This window comes from Pinus tabuliformis, chromosome 3_2, assembly GCF_031772625.1.
Source record: "Pinus tabuliformis cultivar Carrire ecotype Pingquan chromosome 3_2, CPIR1, whole genome shotgun sequence".
NCBI lineage: Eukaryota > Viridiplantae > Streptophyta > Pinopsida > Pinales > Pinaceae > Pinus > Pinus tabuliformis.
Window position 1 is genome coordinate 1,119,869,763 of NC_142302.1, and position 19,736 is coordinate 1,119,889,498.

The window sequence follows — 19,736 nt, forward strand, 5'->3', positions numbered from 1 at the left end:
GCAACTATATTAGAATCCTTTTGAGCAGTGAAAGATGTTCCTGAAAGAGAAGCCGAGAAACATCAAGATGTATAAGGGTGAAGGCATTGATCCCTTTCTCACCAGAATTCAGGAAATTTGGGATCAACTTGCAGCAGTTGAGGAGGCACCTCAAGACACATAGCTTGTGTGTTTGGCACTTAACAATGTCTCAAAGGATTGAGAGATCTTCGTCCAAGGAATTTTAGGACAAGATACTCTACCTAGGTGGGACAAGATGTGGTCATACCTGCAACAAGAGGAGATGAGGAAAGAACTTGTGAAGACCTCCATTAGTGGAAGCAGCAGTAAGGGTTCGAAATGTGAGGAGGAGGAAAATAATATGGCCCTTGCATAAAAGGGTCCCAACCAAGGAAAAAGGGAGAAGAAGAAAAAAAAGGACCTATCTAAGGTAAACTTCTTTAGGTGTGGTGAGTTTGGCCACTACATTACTCAATATCCTCAAAGGAAGAAGGACAAGCAAGCGGGGCTAGGCGCAACAACCGCGGAGATAGAAAATTTGTCCTCCATGTTGGAGGAAGAATTTTCCATGTTTGTAGCTATACCTCCAGGGGTGAGGTGGGGAGATATGGAGCTATAGTCCCAAAGTTGCGCAGATTTGGGCAGGGTCCATTGAGGTGTCTTCCTTATGGATCATTACCTTTCTACATGGGCCCACAGTATTCAGTAGCAAGATGGATCAATGTCAATTGATGCAATCATATTCAAGAGAACAATTGCAAACTAGTTGCAATCAAGTGTTGAGGAGCGCAAAGTAGTGTTAACAACAGAGCAAGAGGCTCAGCAACAGAGTCAACAATAGCGCATATTCCCTAGTGGATAGTGTAAAGGCTAGTAGCAATCAGGTGCTCAGGAGACAGAGTTTCTTCAGTATTTTGGATGCTTCTAAGATGCAGTAGTTATAGTAGCAACAACAACAGTTGAGATGGAGTTGTAGTGCAGATGCAGAGTTGACAACAATATATCAGTGTTAGCAGTGGCACAAATGTAGCATCAAAGTTACGCAGTGGGTGGTGGAAAGTGGTAGGCAGTCAGAGTGGCTAGACATTAGCAGCGTGTATATAGGATGATGCAAAGATAGAGTGTTGTAGTAGTTCAGCACTAGAAAATTTTCCTCACTAAGAGGGAGTGTTACTTTTTGTAGCATAGGATGGTGTTCTAGTCTCGATAATTGTCAGAGAGGCTAAGAAACACTAGGACTCCATAACCCTGAAAAGGTTTCAGTAAAATCCATTTAGAGATGATTTAATTAAGTTAATTAATCAGTAATTAATTTTTTTCCTAAGTATAACTTAGGGAAAATGATTAATTAACAATAATTAATTAAGCAAGGTGTGATTTCTCTAGAAACTAACACAAATCGACCAGGAAATAATCTCAGCCATTGATTAAGTTTTAATCTTGGTTGTTGGATTCCCATAGTGAGATTATAAGAAGAAGTCGATGGGTAGTTGGAGGAACATACTTGAGATGAATTTCCTTAGGAAGTTTGATTTTCCAGAGGGCAGGAACATTTTGTCGGAAGAGTTCGATCCAGAGAGGGGACGTAGAGATAGAGAGGGGCAGAGACAATGCGTTCGAAGGAAGTTTTCTAATTCTGGAGAGTCAAAAAGAGGAGGACGAAAATTACTCAAGGAGCTTGCACAGAGGCAACATAGAGCCTCAAGTGGGTATTTCGAGTTAGCTGAAGAAGAATACATTTTCAGTTCCAGAGGCGAGGAATATTTTCCAAAAGGGCCGAAGAAGCATTTTCCTAGTCAGCAGCAGGAAAGACAACTAAATTAGCAGTTATTTCAAGCAGTGTGTGTGGAATGCAGTGCTAGAGTGTGGCAGAGCTTGCACATACCACTTGGACGACTAACTTTTGAAATGTCAAATAGTGTCGGGATTGCTCAGAGTCAGGGTAAAATCCCTCGGTAAATTTTTGCAAGTATTTTTCTTGGATAGATTCACCAGTTTGGTGACATTTATTGTACTCACAATCTTCTCATTGTTGCTTAATAATAAAAACCCTCAGCTGCTACACTGGTTTTCCCACATTGGGTTTTTCGAGGGACTTTTGTCCAAAAATAATGGAGTTATATTTTTGTGTGTCAGTATTTTCTTATTTTCGAGTTTGTCTTCTGCAGTATTTTTATTTGTGATGATTGCAGTGTGATTAATTCGTTGTTGTCATAGCAATAAATTGCATAATTAATTTATCAGTTAGAAGAATCAATTCCAATTGTTGCAGAAGAATTTTAGTAGTGAAATTTTCACAGACAAAAACCAAAATTCAATCTCCATGGATTATATGTTAGGCCCATCATTAACGAGACAAGTTTAAAATTATGTATTTGTGGTTTTTCATTGACTCCCTAAGATGATATTTTGGGCACCCTACAGAAAGACTATCACAATAGAAGTGATTGTTAAGCTAACCTTCAAGCCTATTTCAATTCATTTTCGGTTACAATAGACCATTATTTTATATAGCAACAATAAGTTCCTCGGCACTTTTTCGTCCAACTTATAATCAATAATAGACACCAAGCTAACCAAATCAATTTCCTTCCATCACAAATAAAGAAACACAGAAAAATAATCAACATAATAAATGTGCATATCCTTTTTTTTAGACAGAAAAATCATCATAGATTTATATTAAGATAATATAAAGATCTCAATACATTAACATATGACAGTGGGAAATTGCCCGGTTATAACTCCTATGGATCTCAATCACGTTATTGATAACAAATCATTCCACCATTGTTTAGCCCTTGTGTTGGCCGCAACTAATGTGGCTCATTTCACTTCTTTAAATAAATATAAATGGAAATTTGTAACATTTTCTTTGACCATAATAATATATAGTACCTCATTGCATATATCAAATCTGATCAATACATCTTAAAAATAACACCATGTCACATACTAAAATGGCATTAGCAAAAAACAATTAAGGAATCCAGTGTCTTAGTGCAACGACACATCAGTCGTGATATTTTTTTAATATTTATTGGGCCTTATTTGCAAAATAGCATTGATGTTATTAATATGGTTTTATAATTTTAATATAATATCAATAATTCCCAGAGAGGGGTTTAGTTAGCTTAGCGTGTTACCAGCCACAATGGTGAAATATCAATGTTAGGTTTACACCTTAAAAAAAAGCTCATATTTAACAACTAATTTCTTCCATTAATATTCAATTTTGTTTTTGAGAGGATTTATTGCATAACAATGGGCAATTGTATGATAGAAATGTTAACATATACACCAAACGAAGTAACATTCGTCGATTGTTCATATATAGAATCAACTTTGTTATTAAATTCAATACTGGTTAGCTTGGTTTATTGTATTTTTGTAAATAATAAAATATATTTTTCAATTCTAGGATTATAAATTAAATTATATTTTTTAATTTCATGATTATATATAAGCATGTTTATTTTGAAAGAGAGTTTTAAAAACTTTAATTTAATTATTGATACTTATTAAATAAATAATAGAAATTATTTTTATTAAATATTTTAGAATATTCTCAGTAGTATTCATAAATTAAAGGTTGAGATTTACCTTCAAAGTAGTTATGTTTTTTTTTCCCTTCTGATTAAATTGATTAGCTAAAAAAATAACATATTAACAAGTGTCATATGAAATGAGTTATGGTTTATTGGGCATGTGGTATTGATAAGTCATGGATTGCAACAAAGCCTAGAATTTCCCTAATAACGAGAGGGGGAATCTCCATGGTTAAGAATCTTGTTTCATGTTTTTTTAAATGTATATATGTTTAACTCATATCCTGACTATGTTTATCAATAATAATAATAATAATAATAATAATAATAATAACATTTTTTTCGTAACTAGAGGAATTAACAATTGGGTCAGTCTCGTACTCATGTGACACGGGTCAATTTCGACCACAATCACTACCTCTAAGGCTTACGACTTGCCCTCCCCTCTGTAGACTGAGTTACAATAGGGGGATTAGACTGTGGATCTTTTAGTTTACACAATTTCATATTATTTTAATCACCAAATTATTTAATTTATATCTATAATAGTATTAATATAATCAAATACATTTTTTCCGAAGTATCTAATCAAATACATATTAATATACAAAACCACTAAATTATGACATCACATATAATAAAACTTATAAAATAAAAATAAAATAAAATTCATAAATCATTTAACTCAATTGTGTTATCTTGTTAATGAAATACATATGATCAACTAAAAATTTACTTCGAAAGTCAATTAAAATTATGTTGATTTATAAATATACTATTAAGTAAATACATATGATTTGTTTGTCTTGTGTTATAAATATATTTCCATATGGCATCGTCTATTGAGGCGTCAATTTTTCCCAAATAACAAAAAATCGTCGAAATCTGACCATTTTTTTCTCAAAAAATCAAATAGTGAGAGTGCTTGATGTTAAGTTTTCCATTACACCAAAACTTGCAGGCTTTACTAAACTTCCAAACCATTATCATTACCTTTTGAGAGATCCCAGGGTGGATCCAGAGTGGTGGTTAGTCCACATGATCGATTCTCAATGAGGTGAGTGCGAAAATCTAACACCCCCCTCAAACACAAATCTGGGAATCGAACCTAGGTCAAGGCTCTGATACCATGTTAGGTTTTTCCATTACACAAAAACCCGTAGGCTTTAAACCTCCAAACCATTATCATTACCTTTTGAGAGGTCCTAGGTGGCGATTAGTCAACATGATTGATTCCCAATGAGGTGAGTGTGAAAATCCAACACTTGAATCTTGTTTTTTATGGTGGAAATGGATTTAATACCATAGAAAATGGGGAGTGCTTAAATATTGTTTTTTATCGTGGAAATAGATTCAACACCGTCAAAAACACCTAAGCACCCAAAATCTTAAAATTTGATAACTGTAACTTGAATTTTCTCAAATTTTTATCAAATTTTATCGAAATAGTATTGAAATAAAATAGTATTGAAATTTCTATTATTTTCCAAACAAATTTGACTTCTCGTTAAACTACACATTTCCAAATAAATACAATAACATATTTTCAAATAAAATACAAATGAGTTCTTTTTCCTAGTATATAAATTAAAATAAATAGATAAGAAGAAGATTCATTATGATTATTAGGTTTCCGTGTCACTCAATTCATTATTGATGGTTAGGTTTTTGTGTCTATTTACTTTAATGCATCGATGTTAAGTTCAATATCGAAACAAAAATACATGTCGAAATAAAACAACAAAGTGTGAACATTTTTGTGATCGCACAACGATAAAAAATAAACGCATCTATGACATAACGCTAAATTCAATGTAATACATATCTAACCCACCTATATGACGATATTGAAACAAATTCTTGAGATAGACTTTCTTGACACAACTCTTCCATCTCTTCCATCCAATTAGGAACTTAGTTTATCTTTTTTTCTATTTTAATTAAAATGGGAAAATGGGAAATAAGGAACTTAGTTTATCTTTCTTTCTTTTTTAATTAAAATGGGAAATATTTATATTAATGAAAAAATTATATTTACTAAATATTGAAAAATATAATAAAATGACTTTTCACATTAAAGAGATATAATTGACTATATATATATATTCAATATATTAAATTTCTAAACAATTAAATATATAGATCTTATAAAATAGTTTTAAAAAGGTAAATTTTAACCATCTTCAAAATAGAGGAGTCATTCATCTGATGTTTTGTTTTTTTTATTGTGTTAATAAACATATATTTTTCAATGTGATGATGGAGAAGGATTTTGGTGTTGATTATCGTTCTCTCATGGATCACCTATATTTACATTGAAACGACTTAAGTGAAAACATCTAAGGAGTAGGAAAAGCAGGAGTCCCAGAGGAAAGGAGAACTAGTTGAGGTATAATTGCTTGCATTATGTTCTTCATGATGGAAATTCTACAAGTTTGGAAGACTAGGGAACTCATGTCAACTTCATTCATCATGAGTTCGGAATGTTGAGATCGAATTTGATTATCCTTGGATTGGAGTTCATCTTGAGTCATCAATTGATTCTCCAATTCCTTAATCTTGGCTTCACAACTTTCTAGCATCTGTCTTATTCTACGTAATTTTGTATAGTCGATGTCCATATGCTAATGTATATCCCTTGAACATATGAGAACCAATGCAACCTTGCAATTGTGGATGTTACTCATGCCTCATTCCATAGGGTGCAAAGAAGCTATGGTGTTGCTACACCCCAAGGTTCTATGTTTCCCTGAGAGCCAAAGGATGGTAAAAACCCATACTATCAGTGAAACACTTTGCTTAATCCTTTGAAAAAACACACAAAATTGAGAAAGATACTTCTAGAATGCAGCAATAAATGGAGTAGAAGAAGAATTGAGGCCCAAAAGAACTTGTGGTAGAAGCCCATCTGGATAGCCCGTGAATGCCAACCCAGTGCTGAGAAAACGTGGGACTATCAATGTTGAAAGAGTCAAATTCATGAGGGAAGATAATTGTTGAGATTTGAGTGTCAAGTAATTTATTTTCATAGATTGAGTAACATTTTATTATCAATATGAAGTTTGCAAACTTATGAAATGCAAACATTGTATGTGCAAAATTAGATTGTTTGTAGTAAAATCTATCTAAATACTTAATGTATATCCTAGTTTATGAAGTAAGATACACTACACTTCATCAATCAAAAGCCATTTAAGGACAGAAAGCAACTAATCTTCCTCTATCTAAGCTTCACAATTTTACACCAACAAAAAAACAGGGCATGGGAATCTTTGTTTTGAGAAAGGCCCACACAACAATGCTCCTTTCACTTATGTAGATTGTTGATGAAAGAATAAATTATAACCACACAAGAAGAAATTCTAACCACACATTCTTGAAATGAAAATTATTCTAAAGTAAGAAAAATATAATTGATTCAAGTCTGATTGGTCTCTACTTGTAGAAATATTTGGTGGTATTGTCTTTGTCTCACTCCCCTAGGTGGCTCAATGACTTGCGACAATACTATGTTAGAGTCATCAATATTTTACTCAATCAAACAATATTAAACTTGATTTCAAAAGAAAAAGTTGTTGTAATTGGAAAAAAATGCTTGTTGCAATATAAAAACAAACATTGATATACACATATATAACAAAGGTTAATGGAAATAAAGAGAAGTATTTACCAAGAAATAATGTACAAGAAATGAGATTGCATAAACTAAATAAAATAATATAAAATGAAATAAAATGTGGTTGTGATCTATTTGAATTGAGTCCAATTATTCTAAGAACAAAGTAGTAAACTATTCTATAACATCATAAACTAAATCAAAACATTCTACATCTAAAACTAGAGAATGACAATCTATGTGAAAGGAAATATTAAGAAATTTTATTCTATTCCATCATGAGTTGGACATGTGCTCTAAGATCCCTCCCCTTGTAATGGAGAATATACTCTTATTTATACTAAAACTTGGTTTGAAACTAAGATAAGCAATAATAAATTCATATCCACGTACCTTTCATGTGGTTACAACCATTTGCTAATAATTAACAAGTAAATATCTCTAAGTATTTCTAAATATTTTCTCATGAATATCTCCAAAAAAATTGATAGAAAAACTTTCATGATTCTTCTCCATCCAAGATACTTGAGTGAACCTCTCAAATCATCATTAAATCTTCAAGGGTTGAAGAGAAAAATCGAATTTTGACCTTAGTGGTCAAAATTTGCATTGAAGGAATCACCAAATATACTTATAACCTTTACCAAACTCACCCAACTTTCAAATATAAGTGAAAACATATTATTTTTCTAATATTTAGTCATAAAATCATTTAAAATACTAACATAAATGCATCGGAAAATATTGAGCTTAATGTCACACATAAGCATAAAAATGGAGTAAAACAAGGATATGGAAGAGCGGAAAAGGATAAAAGTCAAGGGAAAGGTTACGAAAAAATGATAAAATGGATGTGAACACAGAGGAGGGAATTTCTAAGCTACAGTAGGTCTACACTAAATTATTTCAACTACGGTAAGAGAATATACTAAATAACGAGTAGATGTGAGCCACGGGATAGTTCCCAAATGGATCATCCCGGGATATAGAGGGGGGATCGGAACCTAGGATGGAAGTAATGTGAGACATATGAGGGTGGTGTGAGGGCCCTTATCGATTGTCCCTAATCAAAATCCTGATGAGCATCCACATCTTGATCCATTATTTTCCTCATGTTGTTTCCATCAATGTGGTTCATGGGATATTTACAAGATTGGTTGATCCTAAACCTTAAAGTTGATTAAAAGCCACCATTTTCTTTTTTGTTTCCAAATTTGCTAGTTGATTCACTTCATAGTTCTAATGTTGAAAGATTTGGAAGCAAGACAGTGAGGACAAACTCTATTTCTCGTATCTAATTCATTCCAAGATGGATGTCAACTAGTGATATTGTGAGACTTGGTTATGGAGAAGAAATTTGATTATGATGGATGAGTTCCCAAGCACTATCAATCTAGAAGTTTTGGTATGATTATGCATATCCTTAGAATGTAAAACCTCCAAGCATCCATGTACATGGGATGTGAGCCTCCCTTACGTCTAACATAGCTACTATAGAACCCTTATTCACTTTATTGGCCGCAACATTTTTACAATCCCATCCCTTGACCACAATTGACATTTTTTTCCTTATTGCATGACATATATAGGGAGAGTGTTCCCAATGCTTCAACCAAGATAGATAGAGTGATCAAATTTGCTGAACAAATCTAGTACATCCAACAACAAGCAAGCATACATGACAACACAATCAATGTTAGGATCGACACAAATTTATAGCTAGTGATAAGGTAGCATTGCACTTGCAGAGAGAGAACCACATAGGAAGCTTGGACCACTCTAATATGGAACTTACACCATCATCTAAGTTGTTGAAGAGAATTATTTTGAAGTATTCCACATTTCCTTGGTTGACTCTATACATTTAATGTGGAGTTCCTTTAACCATATTTTCACCTCTATTAGACACCTCAAACATGACCATGGACTTGGCCTTTGTAGAAATCAACCCCAACTACATTGAGTGGGATATAGTCAACCAGATCATAGACATGAACGTGAAGGGCGACCACTAGAAAACATATAACTCTATTGGTTTGTTAAAGTAAGGCAATGCCTTCATCAGGGCATGTGGCTCAATGGGAGGAAGATTTAGTAGACCTTTCACCATGTGATTGAGGAGATTGATACAATGGGGACCATTGCTTCCTAAGGGGAAATGGCTAATCCAACTTCATAGTGATGGTCCCCAACCTCTTCCATTAACTTGGAATGGTTCTACATCTTGGTAGTTCTACGATAAACTTACAAGCCTTGTACTTCTCATACATTTTTTTGAACACTTCCCGTGCATTTTTTATAGTTGACATGGGTTAGCACAAGGCTTATCAAATACATGGAACATGGGATAGGGTTTGTAATAGTCCAAGAAACACTTCAAATGGTGTTTGTATGTGAAATTTGTAGCCCTAGGATGTTGACATATCAAATAGGATCGTTAGGGTCTACATTTATTTTGCCACATCATCTTCTATGGTTAAGGCTTTGGATATTTAGGGTTTTTTCCTCTTATACTTTTATACTTTATGTTAAAATGAATTTTAGCGTCTTGTAATGTTCTTATTGCAAACGAGTGTAGGCAACACATCTTTATTTAGAGATAAGCTACCACCACTTTGGTGATTTTGTATTGGTTGGTATATTGTATTGATTTCCATTTCAGTCATTAGTCGAATTTAGTTTTCACTATATTATTATACTTTCTACAATAATTTTGTGTGATTTTATCTATATTTATATATTTATTTCATTCTCCACTTAATCTTTATCAAATTGTGATCTATAATAATTTATATTTGTCCTCGTAAACAATGAAAACTTTCATATGGAAACATTGTTAGGAGTTTCATAGGAATTGAAGGTTTCATTCATATAATTCCAATCACACTAAATTATTGGCACTCTTCAACTTTTACTCAAAATTTTATTTCTTACACAACTATTGAGATAGGAATTAAATAATAATTTCAATGTCCTTAGTTTATTTATTTTCTTTTGTCATTATTTTCAAACACTAACAATAGTAGTATTTTTTTTTCAGGAAAAGAGAGAGATCATCCTTTCTATTAGAGAAAAGAAGTAAAGTCATTATTTACAATCATAATAGAAATTTGCAAGATCTATTTGGGCTCTGAAATATGGAACATAAAAACAACCATCAAGCCCAGAAAAAGACAGAGAATGAACCCAAAAAAATAAACTAAAATCGTACAAGAAGCTTTGAGAGCTTTAGAATCAGAGCATACCATGAACCAACAAAAAATTGTGCATAATAAAAACATCAACACATAAAGACTATAATTTTGAACTGACAAAATTTTGATCATAAAAGGAACTAGATCACTGTATTATGAGCATATGAGCATGACTATATCTAAGAAAACTAGAGAGGAAACAGTTGGTGATCAGAAGGGAAATGTAGGTTCCCTCTCCATAGAAGTTGATTGCCTTAGTATTTTTCCATGATGATTAAACCCTCCTCTTCCAAGAGAACTCTTTTGGATAATGCATCCGCTCGACAATTCAACTCTCTAGGAACATGCTGGAAATAGAGACATTGGAAGTATTCTTTCGAGGATTTAATTCTCTCTTTCCATCAATGAAGGTCGATAGCCTTGAGATTATTGTTTCCTTTTAGCCACCTAAGTACACATTGAGAGTCTCCATGAACCTGCAAAGAAACCACCTTAATGGATGCAACAACAAAAAGACAGGCCCAACAAGCAACAATCTCTACTTTTGCATTGGAACCCATCCTCATGTTTAGACAAATATTGGTTGCAACATTTCCTGAAAGATTTATAACAACACCTCTGTTGTAGATTCCATTTTGTTGAGTTCCGTCAAATAATCCAGAATTGTCCACAGAGTAAGCCATAGGAGTAGCAATAATGTGATGTTTCCTATATTTCCTTTGTCTCAAATAATCATAGAAAAAACCCAGAATCTAAGGCATAATCAACTGGATGCTTATAAGGAGATCTTCAAAGATCAGTTTGTTTCAGATTTTCCACATTCCCCAAGCCACATAAATTGGAAGGGATTGGTGATTTTGCATGCTTTGATCCTACTTGGAAGATGCATGTTTCTAGATAACTAAGCGGACCTAAAATTCAAATGCTTAGAGTTGAATGGAATTCTAACCACGGAGAAAATGCTAAGTCACATTGAAAGCAAAGGTGCTTCTTTGTTTTGGGGTCCCGCTCGCCGAGAGCACAGACATTCCCTTGAACCCATGACAAGACATATTGTCCCACGTTAGGATTTTATTTTCTAGCACCAACCAAGTGAAACATTTAAATTTTGGAGGAATGTCCCAATTCTATTTTTTTTGGCTCCACCATTTCACCTCAGGAGGAATGATGCGTTGCATATGCCAACTTGGCCATGATTTGTGTAGTTATTGGATTTGTCCAACGGTAGTTGTAACTAAGTCTTTATTTTCCAAACATCCGAACAAGAAATCATCATATATCTATAAGTTCAAATAATAAAATGTAATGAAAAGTAATGTGTTTAATTACCTTCCCATTATTTGGATATGGGGTAGTCATATGTCTATTTTCAAACCATAACATGTGATGGAAAGCGATGTGTTTAAGTACCTTTTCATTATTTGGATAGGGTAAAATTTTACCGAATTTTTTTATTAATATTTAGAAAAGATTTAATGTATTTATATTTAAGAAGGTATTTAATAATTTCTACCTAAATTGAGATTTTGGTTAATGCTTTTAAATATAAATTGTAGTTTTTTTCATAGGTGGGAAAACTTATCACAATTTAGTTGTCAAACCAACAGTGGAGACAATCATCTCTAACAATTATCCACAATGCAGGCTGACTCATCACCATTAATATAAATTGTAGTTGCTACAAACTTATATATATATATATATATATATATATATATATATAAAACAAATAATGAAAAAAACATGTTTAAAAGCCTTCTCATTATTTGGATATTTAGATATGAAGCAGCAAACTTACTAGAATCTTTATCAATGGTCATAAAAGATTTAATATCCTTATAAGTAAGAAAAAATTTAACAATATCCATCCAAATTGAGACTTGTATCAATGACTTTAAATATGTGTTGCAACTACGACACTATGTTTTAATAAAAATGCATGTTAAGAAGGTATTTAACAATCTCTATCTAAATTGAGACTTTTATTAATGCCTTTAAATATGGGTTAAAAATGCATGTTTTATTAAGTTATTTTTAAGGAATAGTTCATAATTAATTAAGTTCAATCATAAAATTCAAAGTGAAAAAACTTTGACAAACAAATTGATTATGATAAATGTTTTTTCGAAAGAATTTAAATAATTAAATAACTATTAATAAAATTTGTATATATTTACTTTAATATCTATTTGAATTTTATAAAATAGTCTTCTTCCTTGACAAACAAATTAATTATAATAAATGTTTTTTTCGAAAAAATTTAATAATCAAATAACTATTAACAAAAATTATATACATTTACTCTAATATCTATTTGAATTTTATAAAATAATCTTCTTCATTATTAAAATAACAATCAATAAATATATGATTAAATTTCAAAATAAAAATTAAATGTTGAAAGTATCCATATATAAATACAAGATAAAAACTTTTACAAAATGCCAAAAGAGATTTTTTTTGAAATTGTATTATTCACAAAATTAATATTACTTAAAAATTTTCCTAATAAAAAATATATATTAATATATTCTTAAAATAAAATTAATTAATATTAGGCTTCCATCAGAGGGTTTCAAATTCTCAAAAGAAGACAAAGCGGTCCCTCTGCATCAAAGACAAAATAGAGCATAGGTGTAAGAATATTATTTTATTTTCAATGCTATAATGGGCTACCACACTACAATGTTATTAAAGACTTAGTAGTAGGTGTAAAGAATATATATATATATATATATATATTTAATGCTATAATGGGCTACTTTTTTTATTCAAATCTTAGGGTTTAGGGTTTACGAAAGGTAAACATTTCGTAAAATATTTATATTTCGTAAAATGTCAAATTCCTTAATCATTGTATCTTTAAAATGTTTTAAAATATTTTTGTAAACAATGGGTCTGCTACCTAAACAATATTTTAAAATATTTTTGTAAACAATGGGTCTGCTACCTAAACACGCCCATTATTTTTTTTTGCCAAATATGTTTATGTTTGAGCCAATACTTTGAATTTTTTTGATAGCCCTTTAATATTATAAAATTTCCGAGGATATTTTACAGAAAAGTTGTAAATTTGTATGTGTTTTTTTAAATAAAAATAAAATATATTCTAAATGAAAAAATAATTTTTAAATATGAATGAGATGTGATAAAAGTATTTCACTTTTATATTTAATATTAGAAAAGTTGTAATTTTTTATATGTGTTTTTTTTAATAAAAATAAAATATATTCTAAATAAAAAATTATTTTTAAATATGAATGAGACACTGTAAAAATATTTCACTCTCACATTTAGTTATAAATAAAATATTTCAGAAACATTTAAATGTCCATATGAAATAACTTAATTTTATATAACTTTTAACAGAAATAAAATAATTAAAAATCAAAATGTATTATATTTTCACATTCCATTATTCCTAAGATCTACAATTCTTATACTTTTTAAAGCTATTTCAATACCAGATTTAAATAAACTATTTAAATATCCATATTAACTATATCAATTTCATATGTTAGATCATAAAAAAATTGTTTTGAAGCACAAAGAGAATAAAAATTTGAAAGTAAAAAAAAAAAAAAAATTACTTTCTAATAAGAATAATAAGATGGAGATGTTTAACTCATTCAGTTCTTAATATACCACCACAGAGCTATTTTATGTTTGGATCTAACTAGTGCTTAGAGGGATCAGATCTCTTAAGTTGCAAAAAAATAAGAATAAAAAATATATTAAGAATAATAAGATGGAGTTGTTTAACTCATTCAGTTCTTAATATACCACCACAGATCTATTTTAAGTTTGGATCTAACTAGTGCTTAGAGGGATCGGATCTCTTAAGTTGCAAAAGTAAATAATAATAATAATAATAATAAGATGGAGATGTTTAACTTTTGAAAGCTCTCAATACCTCCTTCATCTCCCTAATTCCAAAATAGGATAATGCTCAAACGCCAGAGAGGTATAGGCCCATCGCTTTATGCAATGTAGTTTACAAGATAATTTCCAAGGTTGTAGCCAATAGACTCAAACCTTTGCTGCCTACACTTGTTTTGGGGGAACAATCGGGTTATGTGGAAGGTAGACAAATTCTAGATAACATCATTCAAGCTCACAAGGTGGTCCACTCGTTAACCAGTAAAAGGAAAGCGGGTATGATCATGCAACTAGACATAGCCAAAGCCTATGATAAAGTGAAGTGGACATACATCAAGAAAGTGATGACAGAGTTTGGTTTTGATTATAATTGGTTCAGATGGATCATGGCCCTGGTGACTTCCTCTAGCTTTTCTATTTTAGTTAATGGCTCTCCCTCAGAAATTTTTCTTCCTTCTAGAGGACTCAGACAAGGAGATCCACTCTCTCCTTTTCTCTTCATCCTCATGATGGAAGGGTTGGGACGGTCCATTAAGCATGCTAGAGTAGCGGGCAAAATTCAAGGACTCCAACTTTCAGAGAATGGACAAGTTCTGACTCATCAACAATTTGTGGATGATACCATGTTACAGGGAATTCCCACAGTCAAGGAAGCACTAGCCTACAAACAAATTTTGAAGGACTTTTCTTTGGCATCAGGTATGGAAGTTAATCTTTCCAAATCAAAAATATTTTTCTTTAACACCCATATAGCCATTCAGAGAAATGTCTCCAGAATTCTGGGCTTTCAAAGAGACTCCCTCCCCTCTAAGTATTTGGGAGTCCCTCTAATGGCTAAACCTTTGCTCAAGAACATTTGGGAACCGTTAATCATTAAGATGCAAGATAAGGTCAGGAAATGGGAAATCAGGTCTTTAAATCTGGCTGGCAGACTGGTTCTTGCAAAGGCAGTGCTCCAAGCTATCCCAGTCTTCATGCTTTCAGCTCTCCCAGCTCCAAAAGGAGTCTTACAACAGTTTAGAAATATCCAAAGAGATTTTCTTTGGGGCAAAGAGGAAACAAGGAAAAAATGGGCTTTAGTCTCATGGGAAAAGATCTGTAAACCCAAGAACCAAGGAGGCCTAGGATTGGATGATCCAGAGATCCTAGATAAGGTTCTGGGGGCCAAACTTTGGTGGCGGTGGGTTAAGGATCCTAAGGCTCAATGGGCTAGCATATGGAAGGAAAAATATGCCAGCTCTTGGCCTTCTTCTGATATCATAAGAATGTCTGGAAACATGAAGGGCTCTCCCATATGGAACAAGGCCTGGGAGAACAAAGGGGTTGTTCAAAAAAACAGTTTCTGGGAAATCAGAGAGGGAGATCTAGCACTATTCTGGGAGGAAAAATGGCAACAAGAACCAACACTATTGAGAGAGGAATTTTTGGGCCTCAAACATGAGACAGACAACCAAGGATTAGTAAAGGTAAAAGACTTTTGGGAGCATTCTCACAATACAGGAAAATGGAGAACCTGGAGGAAACTAGATGGCAGAGAGGACAGAACCCTCAACAGCAGAGCAGAGACCCTCAAGAAGATGTTGGATCAGAGGATGATTTTAGTTACTGAAGGGCAGGATCAACTAAGATGGGGTAACAACAAAGAGGGCAACTTTAATATTAAGGAAGCAAAAGGTATTCTCCTTGGGCTGGATTCCCAAGCTCCGGATAGTACTTGGCAGAAGCTATGGAGGCATAAGGGCTGGATGAAGATCAAACTCTTTATGTGGCTGGTTCTTCAAAGAAAAATCTTAACTTGGGATAATATTAGAAAAAGGGGTATGCTGGGACCCTCCAGATGCTAGCTTTGTGAAGCCCAAGAGGAGACCATTGAACATCTTCTCAATAGCTGCATTTTCACCTCCAAGTTATGGGATTTTTTTTCCACCATCTTTAAACAGTCTGACAGAGACAAAGAAAGTATCACTAATACCCTCAACAATTGGAGGAATAATTTTTCAGATTATGAAGTTCTTAACTCTGCCTGGGCTCTTTTGCCAAGCTTCATTATTTGGAATGTGTGGAAAGAAAGAAATAAAAGAATCTTCAAAAAAGAGAAGAATTCCTATCGGAGCCTGTTGGAGCAGATCTTAAAACAGCTTAAGGAAACAGTTAGTACTACAGTAAGGGATCTCCCCAAAAATCATCCCTCAGGAGCAGAGTTAACAATGATCAGGCAGTTAGGCATGCAGGGGTTAATTCCACAAGGACTAGATAAGAAAACAATCATGTGGGAAAAGGTTAAAGATTTTTGGAATCCTCCCTAGGAAGGTTTTTTGAAGTATAACATCGATGGAGCTTCAAAAGGTAACCCGAGAATGGCAGGCTATGGAGGAGTTCTTAGGGATGACACAGGAAACATTATCTCCCTCTTCCATGGTCATCTAGGAAAATCCACCAACAACATGGCGAAATTAATGGCATTGGAGCAAAGCCTTGAATTTCTGAAACAGAACAATTTCCAAAATGTGATAATAGAAGCTGATTCAGAGTTAGTCATCAATGTATCCAAGAGAATTAGTAATGGAACTGGGCCATAAAAAGTCACAAAACATTGGAGGTTAATTCGGGTTCTCCATAAAATTCTACGTACTCTCAGATTTATCCATGTGCGTAGAAAGGCCAACAAGTTGGCGGATATTCTTGCCAACCAAGGTGTCAGCTGTAAGGATAGCAGAATCTCGATGGATTGGCTAGCTATGCCGCATAGAAAACTAAGAGAACTTTGCCATCATCAGGTGGAAGAGGACAAAGAAGTGTATAAGAACAAGACTGAGGAAGCCAATTCTCAATGAGCAGATTTCTGCAAGTACCACTTTTTTGGATAGTCAGGCCTACAGTGGAAGACTGGTCAGGGGCAGTCTATGCAGCCAAGGCGAGTACCTCCCTGAATTTCCCTGGAATCAGGCGCAAGGTTTTCCTGGGCAGAAGAGAGGTTGAAAGCAATAATTGACGACATCCGTTGTGGAGGCATCATTTCCCAATTTTTCAGTGGCGAGATTCAAAACCGCTTCTAGAGTGGTTTCAGAGCGATCGCACCGCTTCCAAGCCGAAGGTGGTTTCGAAAATTTGGCAGCGATACCATACAACTCTGGACACGTGGATGAGGGTCGGGTCCAAAAACCACCCTCATCGCACACTAAAGGTCGATCACTTCAATCGTGCGATATTCAGTTCTGTCGTCCAATTTTGCAAGGCAGATCGACGATCTAGATTGAGCGAGTGGTTTGGTGGGGTCCGGAGGTTAACTATCTTGCTTCTTCATGATGCGATATGTATCTCCGACGTCAGATTAGATAAGAGGAATGAACAGCAGCGATTAAGAGGCAGGTTTGGTTTTTGCTGGCACGGTTTTGTTTGGGGAGAGTTCACGTGCCCTGGATTTCCCGTTGCAAATTTTTGTTTGTACTCATAAGGGTGGGAAGAGTTTTCTGTTGGGGTTTGTAGGCTTGGATTCTGTCGGGCATTCTCCTTGTTGGCATTAGTCCACACAGTTTGGTGGATTGGTGTATATATTGTAAATTATGTTTGATTTAATGATATAGAAGGCACGACTCTTGCTTTAGCAAAAAAAAAGATGGAGATGTTTAACTCATTCAGTTCTTAATATACCACCACAAATCTATTCTAAGTTTGGATCTAGCTAGTGATTAGGGGGATCAGATCTCTTAAGTTGCAAACCTATTTTAGAGTGCAAAACTTGAAAAAATGTTTGCACATAGAGAGCATTGCTCCCCTTAGTTTTTGATTGATTTGGGCTTAAGATGGATTATGTTGCCATGTGTCAACTCTTTGATGTGCATAAAAATAATTCCACATTTCTTTGATTTTGAGCAAATGTTTTAACCACTTGAATTGTTTTTATTTTTAATTGATTTATATAATATATACAAAGTTGATATTAAAATATTTTATTCATGTTATCCACACTAAAATATTTTTTTCATTAGTATATTTTTAAATAGATGTTTCCCTCTATTAGCAAGTAGAATGCATATATTCATGGAATAAAATTTCTCTCACCCTCTCTTTTTATATCTATATATACACACACATTGAATTTATGTTGTTATTAATATTCTTTTTAAAATGCTACATGTCAACTCTATATTAAGCATGGAAAGAATTGCACGTCCCCTCCATACCATGAATTTGAAAGCACTTATTAGAAGATTGATCTCTATATACATACATTGAATTTATGTTGTTATTAATATTTTTGTAAAATGCTACATTTCAATTCTATATTCTCCTTCATAACCTGAATTAAAAAGTACTTATTTATACATTACATTTTTATGGCTCACTTTATCTGTGTATAGATAATGTTGATGTAAAATTATATTATTTGAGGTGGGCATTGAAGTGTTTTATAGATAGGTGACATTGAAAAAAAATTTGTTATCAACATTTTTAATTTTTTATTATAAGCATTATTTTATTTCTTTTAATAAAATGTCTTAGCATCTCTCTCATACTGGATTGTAGAGTGTCTCTCAACTCATTAATTAATATGTAGCATTGAAAAAATATTATTATTATTATATATATATAAGAAAGTCACATGTATATAAGAAATTCACATCCCTCTATGCCAAGCGCTAGATTGCTAGGTTGTTGGTACCACTCATTTAAGAGTTCACAAGGCTCTAAGCCATTACAACAATATTCATCACTTGAGAGTTCACAATGCTAGAAGGCATTATAGCTCATCATGTCTGTTGAGGGACAAATTCGCCTAGGGTCTTGGGTCAATACCCTAGCAGAGCGGGGGTTATCTACAATGAAAAATAAACATTCTACACAGTCATGATACTAATATAAGCAAACTATGCGAAGAGAGGTGCACTTGGGGCTCCTTCGTTTGGGTAGATGCAGCCACGGTCCAAACCCTCTTGGAGTTCCTTTCGAACCTTTAACCTGCAAAACAACCAATTCAAAGAAGCATAGCAGTATATGGACCAAACATCATAAAGAAATCACCTTCATAGCATATTGAAATGTAGTTAGTTATACAATTGAAACAATTATTCATATGCAAACCATAACATGAACATCATAAGCATGAAGAAGATTAATTTCAACAATGGGACAAGTGTTTCTTTATTGCAGATAACTAAAATACAGTAAGGAATGATTTCACCTGAGTCTTCCTCTTGCTGGCTCCAAGTGGAACCATCCTCCAGGTCCGTCCAATCTCAAGCCTTCAAAAAACTCCTTCCATGACTCATCAAGGTATCTCAACTAGTGGAAGAACATCAAAGCTCAAGGAAACAAGAGTTTCCTATAATGGGGGGAAGTGTTGGAAGCACAAGGATCTTCAGACCTGGTCAGGGATAATCTCAACAGAGTGATTTTTCTCTCTATTCTCTCCTCCCTTAGGCCTTCCCATTGAAGCCTTTTTATACTTCTCCCAAAGTAGGTTTTTAGTTGGTAATTCGTTGGGAACAGTTAGGCCAC